At 49.1% G+C, this 13,576-nt stretch overlaps 1 protein-coding gene across 2 annotated transcripts in view; it reads right to left on the bottom strand.

Annotated features, from left to right (window-relative positions):
- Positions 1 to 13,576, bottom strand: part of ZBTB7C (zinc finger and BTB domain containing 7C) — a 381,637-nt gene that overhangs the window by 303,393 nt on the left and 64,668 nt on the right. For both annotated transcript variants that reach the window (XM_033177799.1, XM_033177798.1), the window contains exon 2: positions 2,459 to 2,683. The gene's annotated coding sequence lies outside the window, so the exon portion shown is untranslated. The remainder of the gene's footprint in view (positions 1 to 2,458; positions 2,684 to 13,576) is intronic.

Below are 13,576 nucleotides of genomic sequence, written 5' to 3'. Positions count from 1 at the left end.
GTACAAAATACACTGTAGACTTCAAAGACTTTGTATGAGAAGAATGTAAAATATCTCAGTCATAATTTTTATGCTGATTACATGTTAAAATGATAATATGTTAGACCTACTGAGTTAGATGAAATATATCATTAAAATTAATTTCCCTTGCTTATTTTTACTTCTTCAAATGCTGCTACCACATTTAAAATGACACACGTGGCTTGCATCTGAAGCCCGCCCCCAGTGGCTATTGGGCCACCTCACTCCAGGTCACAAGTCTTGCCTTGGTTTCTTGCACACTCCTCCCCTTGAGTTGGAAGACAAGGAGTCAAGACTCTCCAAGCATTCGGAGAATGTCCTCTTTTCTCAACACTTCTCTAAATTCCTGGACCCACCCCTCCTGCCTCTAGTCTTTCTGTGTGCCTAGCAACTGCCAAAGCACATAAATGCAGTGACCATTTCCGAGTGGTAGGGTCCACCTAAATCACATTTTCTGTGGCCAGAGAAATTTTGATAATCGGTTTTCAAAGCACAGGCCTCCAACCCTGTTAGCAGTCAGAATCCCTGGAAGTCAGAAGGCACTTCTCCCAGCCTTCCTGGCTCTCACCCCCGCCAGACTCTGAGCTTCTCCAAAAGCAGAATCATGGAAACAAAACTAAATGTACTGATCACTTAGTATGGTGCCAGCTGCTGTCCTAAGTGTGTTACATGTTTTATTTTATTTAATTCTCCCCACTAGTCTATGAGTGAGATAGTATCGTCCCTGTTTTTGAAGATAGAAGCTTGAAGCCTCCAGAGGTCTGGACCAGGCTCCACACTCCCTCCCCTGGAAGGAAACCGCAGCTCATTCTCTGTATTTCTGGCACCGAGCACAGTGCTTGGTGCACAACAGGTAATCAGTAAACATTGGTAACATAGGAGAAGAGCATTTGACAGACCCAGTCCTTGGCTCTTTCTGGCCTTCATCAGGAGGCATGTTGCCCATTAGCCTCCTAAGACTACAAACTTGAAAGTCCTTACCCACCTACCTCTAGGATTGGATATTTTCTGCTTCTACCCAGTACCCCATCGCCTCCCACCATGATGCTCCCCAGCTTCAGCCCTGCGCAGGTCCCCAGCCAAGTCCAAGAAGTACAGACCACTTGCCCCACTGAGAGGTGGGGTCTGGGGATAGCCCAGGGCCAGTCCATACAGGTCATATTTAGGCCAGCTCCCTAGCTCAGCCCCTCCAGTTATAGCTAGTCTCTGACTACCCCTTGCCAGAGACCCTGGAGCTCAATTCTTCCTCCATTTCCTTATATAGACAGGAGTCCAGTTCCGAGCCCACCTAGCGCCTTTGGTTGATCCACTTCCTGGAGCTGGGCTCAGCTTTCTAGATTCCTTCTTCAACTTATCCTTTCTGCCTAATTTAGAACAAGGCCACCCAGAAGTCCTAATGTTCTGCTCCTCCCCATCCCTTGGCTCTGACCCTGGGGACCCTGACACTGGCCTGCACTGAAAAGGAATTTACCGCACCCTCTTGGGCCTCCTGTCCCAGGCCACTGGCCCTTCTCCCCTTGCGCTGGTCAGTTTCCCAAGGCCCCAAGCTATTTTTGCCTCCACCCCAGCCTACCATTTTCCCCACGGTGGAAGTTGCCAGGGTGGTACCTCATATGACGCACACAGCAAAGACCAGAAAATCCATGGGAACGCACTCTGCCATTGGATCAGAACCCACCTTTGGGGTCTCCAGCCTACTGCCTGGCCCCTGTCCTTCTAGTCTCAAGGCCCTGCCTTCTAGGCCCTAGAGACTTGCTTGATGCTTCCAGGCTTGGCTGACTTCCCTGAATCAACTGCTAGACCCAAAGTATCTGATAGGCCCCTACTGTCCCCTCCAGACCCCTACCCATTACCTCATCCACCTTTGATCATCTGCTAATTGCCTGCGCATTCTTGAAAGAATGGGAAGACATAAAGCCTTTTGTTTTTAACAAGCAGGACTCACCCATCACCACACCTGTCATTTGACATATCTGAACCAGACCTAAAGGCTTCCCAACCACTGAGGTCTCCAGGTCTATCCCTCACACGTCAGGGACACAATGAAAGAGCTTCTTCACCTGTCGTTGCCTCTGTTTCTCCACTGGCATGAACTCCCTGTTTCCCACAGAAGCTGATGAGGAATAATGACTTCTTGATTTGTTACACTGAGTTCCTCAAATATGACATGCTACGTCCATAAAGGCATCAGGCCTTCCCATAAGGCATAGGAAGTAAACCCATCTGATGCTAAATCTTCCGGTGCTTGGCTCCAGCAAGCACATGGGGCAGAAACTAATAACTATAAAGCATCCATCTATCATCTTATCAGGTCTTAGTGTGCTTTGTTTGCATAGTTATCTTCCCACGGGTTGACATTTTATGCTTACCGCAAGCTGATATATTCTCCTACCTGCCATATCATTCATAAAGGATAGACAAGCCTCAGGTTCATTACCTGTCATTACACCATGTACACGTCACCAGGGGCCAAAGCATTGATTCTTCTTGGATCTCCCCAGCAGTGGAGCCCCAAACGCCAAGGCTCCAGGTCTAATGGGCGTGGATTCTGCTCATGCCTCCGGTCCTGGGTGGACTCCACGCCATCACTTCTTGCTCTTGTGGCTGACCCACTCCTCAGGGTTGGAGAGAGCTTCTGAGCTCCCAGCTGCTCAGAGGGGATCTGCAGGAAGAACAGAGGCCTCCATCACCTACCAGGGCCAGAAACACATGTCCAGGTTTTAGCTGTTCTTGAAAATTCTAGTCATCCTCCTCTTTCTCTTTATTATTAGGGTCTGCAGTTCTTCACGATTATACCAACTCCCTCTCATCCAGGGTTTTCACCGACAGTGTCCTGCCCACCAACCCAGGCCCAGGCCTCAACACACACACACCCACCACACACACATGCACACACACGCCCTTCATTCCTTTCTTACCTCTGCATACTTCATTTCAACTGCCTGAAAGACTCACCTTCTAATCCTGCATCCAAACCCTAGCCATTGTTCAGAGTTGAGTCCAGACTGGCCAACAGAACCTCCCTCACACTGTTCCATCACCCCAGGAAAGAGAAAGGAAACACATGTTCTCACTCCACCTGTGAGATGTACATAGAAGTGCAAGGACACAGCTATGTGGAACATTCCTTAACTCTTCTAGCCCAGGTATCCCAAGCAAGGCTTCTGGTGTTCTGTAGTTTGTAGGGGGCTCCAGGTAGGACATCCCACCTATGGCTGATGATGAATATCTTTTCCTAGTTCTTCGTCTCAGAGTGAGAGATAAAAGTGGAAACACAAACCTTGCTGGGATGAGGAACAGAGACACCGGCTCCACGGAGCCACCACATTTCATAGCCAAGATTGTGGCTTACGCTCTGTCAAGAGGAGCCAAAGTGCTCCTGGCTGAAGCAGCCTGCCCCAGTCTGGAGGTTGCCTATCTCTGGACAAGTCCAAGCTGGCTACAGCCCTGCATCTCTGACCAGGCACAGCCTCCAGCTCTTGGGGGTGAAAGGGGTAGGCTCCTGGGGTGCCCATCTGGCTGTGACTCTCAGCTACACCTCAAACATGGGCTCCTCCAGGCTTCAGTGGGCCATTGCTGAGAAGAGACTGTGGCAGACGAAGAACATCCATCAGGACACCCAGCATTGCAGACACGAGGAAGCCCCAGGGACAGGGGTGAGAGTGGCAAAAGAAGGAAGGGACACATATATAATGGTTACACTCTTCAAGCTGCTTTTGCATCCACTGGGGATCCATTTAGTTTCTCAGTAGCTCTGTGGAGGGGTGTTTGAAACACTAGGAAACAGATGCACAGAGAGGTTGAGAAGCTTGCTAAAGGTCACACAGTAAGTAAGTGAAACAGCCAATTATCATTCTTTCCAGCAAGCTCCCTGGCTCTAGGTTAATTTCATCTTCCTTCCAAGTCCCCTCAGGGGTGGGGGATGAGTGGGAATGGGAAGGAGAGGGACATTGGCCTGTTTGCCCTGCTGCGGGGGGATGGGGAGAAGAGGAAAACAGTCATGCCTTTGGTTTCTTTCCTCATAGGAGGGTCGAAGAGGAGAAAGCACAGAGATAACAGAATGATAAATAAGAAAGGCAAGAATGTGGATGCTCCTAGTTAACAGGAGCAGCTCAGGCACAAAGAAATTGGCCACGATAAACAGCCAGTGCTTTGGAAGAGGCTAGGCTGACCTTGAGCCTCCCAGCAACTTGGCCCTCTACAGCTCAGGCTCCAAGTCACTTCTGTGCAAAGCAACAGAGGTTAGACGCCCCTTCGAAAGAGCAAAACAATTATTATTATCTCCAAAATGTGCATATACATTTCATATACTCTATGTGTGGAATATATTATTAAATAATAAAAATGAAAACAACCCATAGAAGTCAGCCCATCTGACGAAAGATCTCAGTTGCTCCTGGACAATAGAATTCTCTGCTTGATTCCAAAGCAGCTCTTCTCTTGACATAGAGAAACTCACAACCTAGGACATTCCTACTCAGCAAGGAAAGGCAGGGCCAACCTCCTTCTGGAACAAGTAGCATAGGCCAAAGGCCAGGAAACCCAGGGTACATAGCAGATCCACAGAGTTTGGCAGGAAAATAACTTCAAACCTTAATGGCAGGCATGTAGCTCAGTGCAGCCCCACGTGGCCACCTCTCGTCAACAGAGGACTAGATCTCCAGACTTCAGGCTCAGGGAAGAACAGAAAATCTGCCCCTTGGCATCATCGCTCTTTGTCCCAGGCTGTCTATGGATCCTCGTTCAGCCTTGGGACTTGCAATGAGCCCTGCTCTGTGCAGCAGATGCGATGGGGGAAGGAGAAGAAACTATACCCTTAATAAAATGGACACCATCCCACCCCCACTGGCTGCAGGTCACCTGGCAGCCGTGGCCCCAGAGGCAAACAGCTCCAGCACATTCATTTTTGTTGGGGTGTGGAGGGTGAGGATAAGAGTACTTCCAAGCTCTCCTGCAAGGTGGGGTTGAAACATAGTCACAGCAGATGGTGCTGTCGTCCTCACTCCAGGATTCTCATTCCTAATTATCTGTGCTGCCAGCAAAACAATTAACCCTCGAAGAAAAATTGCACCATCCACTCCCAACCATATGAAAAGGCAATTTTTTCCAAGGACAAGGGACACTTAGGGCAGCCTTGAACTCGGTTCTGGATCTCACCACCCTGCATAAGCTCGCCATCCTCTGACCTCTGCACTCTGTCACCAGCACTGCAGCAGCCCCTCTCCTCTGAGCCTGCGGTTCCTTTCTCATAAAAGAAGGAGGTGAGTCTGTTCCCAAGGGCCCCCTTCAGTACCACGGTGCCACCACTCTACAAGCCATTTCTCTTCATCTGAATTTTCAGTTCCTTTGGAGCTGGAACTGAGTTTCTGTTTATTTCTTCATTCATTTGCAAACTCACTTATTTACCCATCCATCCATCCATTCTGTGATTCTGGATTTATCATGTTGTTCCCAGGAGATACAAAGAAAGTATCTGTTCAGCCTTCTTGACTACTTCTTGGAGCCCTTTTTCCCCGGAGATGTGGGCAGAGGAAGGAAGGATAGGACAGGGAGAAGTGGAGCTGCCACGGGCCTGAGGATGTAGCCCTGGCTCGGTCTCAGGCTGTAGGAGGCAAGGCCTGTGGCTGCATTTGGATTCTCTCTGAAGATTCAGCTGCAGAAAAGCAGCCTCCTCTCCAGAGAGTTGAATTTAGTGAGCAAGCCACTTCAGTCCCCAGGGAAGAGCTGCAGAGGTGTGATGTGAGGAGAGCGGACAGGCTCCCACCCCATCACCCATCAGTGAGATAGGTCTTATTCACCACTGTAGGGCTGGTGACAGCACAGGGCCTGCCCTTGGTAGGTGCTCATTAAATATCTGAGGCATGAGTGGACGACTCTCCTTAAAGGAACTGTTGTAAAAGAAAGGAGAGTTTTCACAGGGCTATAGCATGCTGCTTGTTACCTTAGAGGCCTACTATTTAAAGCCGGGATCAGTTGGTCTAATTCACCCATCATCATGCACTGTCACGGAAAAGAACACGGGATGAGCAAGAAACTGGAATGATTCACCATCAGCGCTAAAAGGGCCCTCAGAGATGGTGACATCCAGGGCCACATTTTACAAGAGTGATCTGGAGATGTTGAGGGGAAGATGGAGCCAAACCCTGCCACAGTGGGGGGCGGGGAGGCTCCCTCCAAAGTCTCACTCCTGTCCCACGGACTGGGGAATGCATGAGGTAGAAAGGAAAAGAAAGGTCTATCAGGGCCATTGTGGGGCTGCAGGCTCTGTACTCGGGCAGGGACAGTGCCCTGGGCACCCAGGAAAGAGTTGCAAAAAATGGATAGGGCTGGTGGGATCAGGGAGCTGGGACCCCTCCCCCAATACCGTATTTCCCAGTCTAAGCCTTGTGACATCTTTCTTCCCTCTCCCTACTGTCTACCAGAGCTTGCCCCCTCCCAGTGCCCAGGAGCACAGGTTCCCATGCCAGCTCGTCTGCATAAAGGGATTGTGTTTATAGTCAAAGAGGGCTGCTGCCCACTCAGAAGCTGCCCACTCGAAGGCAGCACATGTGACTGCACCCCCTGCCCAGAGCCCAAGTGGGACCGATGCCAATGTCTGGCTGGAGACATTTCTAAATATGAGCTTGGCACAAAGAGTCAGGTTCCCAGGCCTTCTCTGCCACAGGAGACCCAGCCAGGATTTTCGAGGCTGCCAGGAGGGACAGGGCTGGGGCAGGCAGGATCGGGAGGCAGCCAGCTGAGACAGCCATCGTCCCTGGAAACATCACCCGAACCCCTCCCTGGCCCTCCAGCCTTGTTAGGGGAAGAGAAAGGATTACCCTGCACCTAGAGAGTCTAATCAATTCCCCGCAACCCTTGGCAGGAGGGACGGGAAAGCCACTGCCTGCTCAAATGTGTATGGATTAAAAATATACAAATGGAATATTCTTTTTCTTCCCCTCTCCTCAACCCCCTGAAGCCTAGGATGCTTGTTAAAAATAGCCTTGCTGTGGCATGGATCCTACACAACCAAACGGCTGGCAGGAAAATTAAGGAGCCATTGGAGACAGCACTATTAAGTGGCTACCCCTGGGGAGTGGAATGGGGAGGGCCGGGAGGGAGGGAAGTGCTTTCAAGTGTTTCCGGACACACTTCTACACTGCCTGGATTTTTAACAGCAAGCAGATATAAAATAAGTTGATTGTTTTTTACTGGAGTTTCATCCTTTGCATCCTCCAGCCTACGCTTAAGGCTGAATTCATACTGACTGACTGACCCGACAGTACTTGCTGGCTGGCCTGGCAGTGCTCCAAGGAGACCCAGGATGCTCAGGCCACCAGGTACAAACACAGCACAGCACTGAGCAAACAGCATTGAATCAGTCAGTCTTGGATCTGTAACCAGCTGGCTGTGTGACCTTAGGTAAGTTGCTTGAGCTCTCTGGACCTCAGTTTCCTTAACTGTAAAATGATGCAGTTAGATTAAATGTTAAGCCAGGTACCTTCTAGTAACAGAAGGTACTAGATCTAACTGCATCATTTTACAGTACCTTCTAGTATCCTCTAGAAGGTATTCTAGTCCTAGCGTTTCCTAATTTTAAGGATTGAGGAAAAACATCTAAGATTTGCCCTGTGTTTGTCCCCACCATGGACAGTGAGAGGAATTCGTCCCTGAGCAAATTCCTTTCATGTGTTCACGGTGGGGACAAACACAGGGCAAATCTTGGAGGCAAGGTCTTAACATTAGGGGGCAGGTAGAAAGGAGAGAAGCTGTTCTGAGAGGCAGAGACCGACTCTACACCTTTTGCTAATGAAGTGTGCAAGTAGAAACAGGATCCATTCGGTACCTAAAATGTGCTGGGTTCGAGTCCTCACTTTGGCTGTTAGTAACTATGTGAACTCCAGTAATTTGCTTGTCACTGCCTCATCTATAACATATAATAATAATACCCACACCCAAAGCCTATTGTAAATAGTAAATGCAATAAAATTAAAAAGTACTTGCTCATTGTAGGAACTTAATATCCTTCTATTCCTTTCTTCCTCCTATATTTAGCTCACACTCTGGAGGCCACATTGCTGCCTGGTTAAGAAGTGTGGGCTCTGAAATCAGGTTTGTATCCCAGCTCCACCACCTATTAGCTGTGTGAGCTTGGGTAAGCAATTTAATTTCTCTGTGCCCTAGCTTCTTCGTCTATGAAACGGGAGTGAGTCGGGAGTGAGTTGGGAGTGGTGGTTGTGCTGCCCACGCCCACACTCCTTCCCCTAATAGCCTGTTGGGCTCCCAGTTTTCATTCAACATCATCTGCAGACCTGAATTTTGGAACTTCCTTAACAGGACCCCTCCCCTCTCCCAACCTCTCTAAAGTTCCTGGCCCACAGCTGCCTACCACCTGCAGATTGTCCCACTAGCCTAGCCCCTTCCCTCTGCACTCCCTCCCCCTGCCCGCTTTGGTCTCTACTCAGCAGGCTATGCACCTGACTAGGAGTGGGGCTTCTACCCTGGAGCCATGGGGATGTGTGTTTTATTTATTTAAATTTATTTTTGAGATGGAGTCTGGCTCTGTCACCTAGGCTGGAGTGCTGTGGCACAATCTAGGCTCACTGCAACCTCCACCTCCCAGGTTCAAGCTGTTCTCCGGCCTCAGCCTTCTGAGTCGCTGGATTATAGGCACACACTTCCACACCTGGCTAATTTTTGTATTTTTAGTAGAGACGGGGTTTCACCTTGTTGGCCAGACTGGTCTTGAACTCCTGACCTCAAGTGATCCACCCGCCTCAGCCTCCCAAAGTGCTGGGATTATAGGCCACCACATGTGGCTGGGAAGTGTGTTTTAGATCAGTGTTTGTCAAACTTCTACATGCTTATGAATCACCTGGGATCTTGTCACAATGCAGGTGCTGTCCAGTAGGTCCCAGGTGGAGTCAAGATCCTGCTAACAAGCTCCCAGGGGATGCCCATGTCACTGGTCTGGGATCACCTTCTGATTAGCCAGGCTGCAGAGTGGAAGATGTCCTAGCACGTGTATGGGGAGGGGAAGGGGAAAGGGGGAAAGAGAAAGGGGACAGGGACAAGGTCGGTCAGTTTTCCAAATCAGAGGAGGAGTAGAATTTAGACAGAGATGGTATAATGGAGACCAAGTGTGGATTCAAGAGACAAAGAGTAAAAGTAGGAGAATGCTTTATGAAATTATGACATTAGCCAACCAATAAAAATAATGCTTATTGAGATAATGCAGCAACACAGAAGAATGCTTGTAGCATATTAACTCAAAAAGCAGACTACCAATTACATGGATACTATGTCTTCAATGCTGCCAAATGCATATTTAGGAAAGCTGAGAAATCATGAGGACCATGAAGGTTGTTCTATGGTAATGTAACAACATGTGTTTTTATTTACTTGTCATTTTCTGGATTTTCTGGATGAAGTTGTATCATTTTTATAATTTAAAATTTATCTTCTATATACTCTCTGATGTCCACTCCTCAAAATTGCCAGTTATTCTTTGTTATGGAGGTTTTCTGTATTTTAAGCACAAACTGCCATTGTTGCAAAGGCTAGAAAATGGTGCATTAAATCTTCTCAGTCAAACCCAAAAATAAAGCAACCCAGATTCTGTTTCTCCTCTAAGCCAAGGGTCCAGCGCTTTGGAAGTCTGGTGCTATCACCTCTCACTATAGCAACAGGAAGACCTTGGTAACCCCGAGCTTACAGTTATTAAAGGTAAAAATAGGAAGTCTGTGGATAGCTGTTCAGTAAGAAGCTGCCGTAGGTGTGCACTGGACAGGCTGGGTTTGGAGCCCTCTCTTGCAGGAAATAGAAAGCAAAAATCAGACTCCAGGAGCTGGTTCCTGCAGGATTACTAGGAGTGCTTGGCATTTTCTTCTTTGTTTCCTATTTCAGGGCTATAAGCTACCTTTCAAACTGGTTTCTGACATGCGTAGAGGTGGACTGTTCTAGAACAGCAGCCTCAGAGTTCACTTAGGAATTGGGCTTGTTCACCCACTGCCAACTGCCCACCCCCCAAGGTGCCCTGTGCACTTCTGTTGTGCTTTCCTGGCATACCAGTACCGCCCCCTACAACCCCAGACCTCCATCCCATTCTGTCTTTTCAGCATGCTCCTGCCCAGGTATTTCAGGTCCCCTAGTGTCCCAACAAGGCCTTGGCTCTGACCTCTGGGAGGCTGAAGGGGGTCCCAGCCCAAGTCTGGCTGATCCTGCCTGAGGTGCAGTGTCTGGACCCAGGCCTCCTGCCCAGTTCCTGAATCCATTTTGCACTCTGGTGAACCAAGTGCAAGGCCCAGCTCTGCTGCCATCTGGCTGTGGGACCTTGGGCAAATCACTTCTCATCTCTGAACCTCAATTATATGATCTATAAAAATGTTAAAATGGGTTTATGGGATCTCTTGGTCCTACCTGGCTCTCATACTCTATGATGCCCGTGGAAATAACCATTTATCTAGTAATACGGGTGAGATATTTCACACACAACAATTTTCTAGACAACTCAATATTGCCCCATTAAGCAACACAATGCGTTTTATTTTTAACCCTACTGCATAAAGTATTTTTTTAATGTTTACATGCTTCTCTTCCTTTTGTGGCAAAGGATACAAACCCTAAAATGTGTGTACCTTCTGCTCCAGCCTCACCCCGCAAAGCACTTGAAGGGCTGAGATGCTGAACATGACTGAACCTTGTCTTGCTGACCCTCTGCCACTAGCATGAGGCTCTTTGCCATGCTGAGCATTTGTCTCTGCCTCTCTGCTTTTCTTCTTCTATCCGCTCCTTCCTCATAGTCAGTCTCCCATAGGTCATGCCCTGGCTGAGAACACCTGCCTCAAACTGCTTCCCATACCTCTAATGTAGAACATGGGTTCCCCCAAGGCTGGGCAATCCTGGGGGTTCTGAGTGAGGGTGGGGGCAGGGGTGTTCTTGGAAATAAGGTGCCAGGCTTTAGCCATTTTTGCTAACCAGAGGCCCTTTTACCTGACTTTGCCACCTATGTCTGTGTTCTGGATAGGAGAGGTTGCTTGCAGACTGGTCTCTGGATAGGTGGAGTGTTACTGGTCGGCTGCTTCCTTCTGTCTCAGTGGCTGGTTTCCCCAATGCGGGGCTAACAGACCATCAGAGGAGCTGACCAAGCACGGAGGCCAGATGCGAAAGTGAGATCAGATTTAGAATTTCATTCCAACTCTACATCCCTAGCATCACCCTTTCTTTTTTCCTTTTTTTTTTTTTTTTTTTTTTTGAGATGGAGTCTTGCTCTGTTGCCAGGCTGGAGTGCAGTGGCATGATCTTGGCTCACTGTAACCTCTGCCTCCCAAGTTTAAGTGATTCTCCTGCCTCAGCCTCCTGAGTAGCTGGGATTACAGGCACACGCCACCACACCCAGCTAATTTTTTTTTGTATTTTTAGTAGAGACAGGTTTTCACCATGTTGGTCAGGCTGGTCTCGAACTCCTTACCTCGTGATCCACCCACCTCAGCCTCCCAAAGTGCTGGGATTACAGGCGTGAGCCACCGTCCCCGGCCAGCATCACCCTTTTCTATAGAGAGATTCCCCCCATTTTTTTTTTTTTTTTTTTTGAGACAGAGTCTCGCTCTATCACCCAGTCTCACCGCAACTTCTGCTTCCTGGATTCAAGCCATTCTCCTGCCTCAGCCTCCCAAGTAGTTGGGACTACAGGCACACACCACCATGCCCTGCTAATTTTGTATTTTTAGTAGAGATAGCGTTTTACCATGTTGGCCAGGCTGGTCTCAAACTCCTGACTTCAAGTGATCGGCCTCCCAAAGTGCTGGGATTACAGGCGTGAGCCACCACTCCTGGCTGTGATCCCCAAATTTCAATATGCTCTTGCCTGTTGCTTTTTCCCATAAAAGATACCATAATTCCTCAGTTGAGGCTTTCTTTTCCCCGCTTCCCCTAGGAACCCCTCCAGAGGCAGGAGGTTAGAGGCAGGCTTCCTCAGACGCAGAACTGACTGGCAGAACAACATGTGTGCACCCACTCCCTCCTCTCCCCGTCAAGCAGCATGAATCCTCACCCTGCTGCCTCTGCCTTGGTCCCCTGGGCATGCCAGCTTCCACCAAGGCTTCACATGCTATGAGGTGGGCAGCCTCTTCCCTTACCTGACCCAGCCAACCTCTGCTTTCTCACCAACCCTACCAAGATTCCACTGGAACATCTGAACTCCCTGCTCAGAGATGGAACCAGCAAAGAGCCTGGAGGTTGTGGTCACAAAAGAGAATTGGAGTTTTCAAGCAGGGAGGTAGGCCATTCTGAGAGATGTTAATACCTACGAAAAGGCCAGGCTCCAGCCACATGAAGGGGAAGGTTCTGGGGATGAAACACCAAAATCACTTTGAGACCAGGGTGGGAAATTGTTTGCAAGACACTGAGATCAACATGCAAAAAAAGGCAGGAATCAGGGCTGAGGAGGCCTGGAAGGCAGGTGCAGAGGCCTCTGTGAGCCCACAGCCCTGTTGGCCTGCCCCAGGGAGCAGCATGGTGGCAAAGACATAAGCCAAGACTGTAAAATAGCATGAGCCTTGCAAAATAATAACTACCAAGAGCCAGGCATTTTCCAAGGCTAACTCATTGCAGTCATCACAACAACCTTGCCCGTGAATTGGTACCTATTTCCACTTTGCCAGTTGGGGGGTGGAGGGGTGGGGATGTTATATACCGTTAGGAGTTGACGCCTTCATAGAAGCCAGACTAGAAGGCAAGCTCAGATTTAGAATTCAACCCCAGCTTTATACATCCCTGGTGTCATCCCAGGTCCGGGTCTAGCTCCCAATTTTACAAATGAGTAAACTGAGGCTTACAATGGGTAAGCAGCCAAGGTCACACAGTTTATAAAGGCGGAGTCTGGATTCAAATCCTCACCTACCTCATTCCAAAGTACATCCCCTTCACTGCCACACTTCCCTGCAGACCACAGTTCCCTATTAGGGCAAGGACCATGGCTGCCTGTTTTGTTCCAGAGGACCCTGCCATCTCACAAATAAAAATGCTGCTCCAGGTTGGGAGCAGTGGCTTACAAGCCAAGATTGTGCCACTGCACTCCAGCCTGGGTGATAAGGCTAGACTCTGTATGGAAAACAAAAAACACAGCTCCAGATCTGCCATAGAGGCTAAGACAGTGCCAGCAAGGTCATTCCCCTGGGGAGGGCTGGTTTCCAAAAGTTCCTAAGTGGACATGCATCACCTGGCTGTGCCTGCTGCCCCTCTGCTCTCATACACACACACGCATCTGGCCAAGGTAAAAAGCCCTGAGGGACAGATGGGAGGCACAGAAGCTGGGGGAGGGGCAGGGAGGTGGCAGAAGAGCACAGCAGGGGCCACAGGGTCAAAGGGGCTTTAATGCAGGCCTAGGCATGGTGCTGGCTGGCTGGTGGCTGGCAGGACTTGAGGAGCACCTATTAGCAGTTCGCTTGGTGGCCCCTTCAAATCAAAGGGTCACAGCATCGTGGCCATACCTATCAGGGGAGGGAGGACTAAAGGAGGAAATCACTTTTTCCCCTTGGTATATTTTCCAATATGAAATGGGCATGGATGAAGAAAA

This window comes from Trachypithecus francoisi, unplaced genomic scaffold, assembly GCF_009764315.1.
Source record: "Trachypithecus francoisi isolate TF-2019V2 unplaced genomic scaffold, Tfra_2.0 Lachesis_group19, whole genome shotgun sequence".
NCBI lineage: Eukaryota > Metazoa > Chordata > Mammalia > Primates > Cercopithecidae > Trachypithecus > Trachypithecus francoisi.
This window is presented reverse-complemented; position numbering and strand designations above follow the sequence as displayed.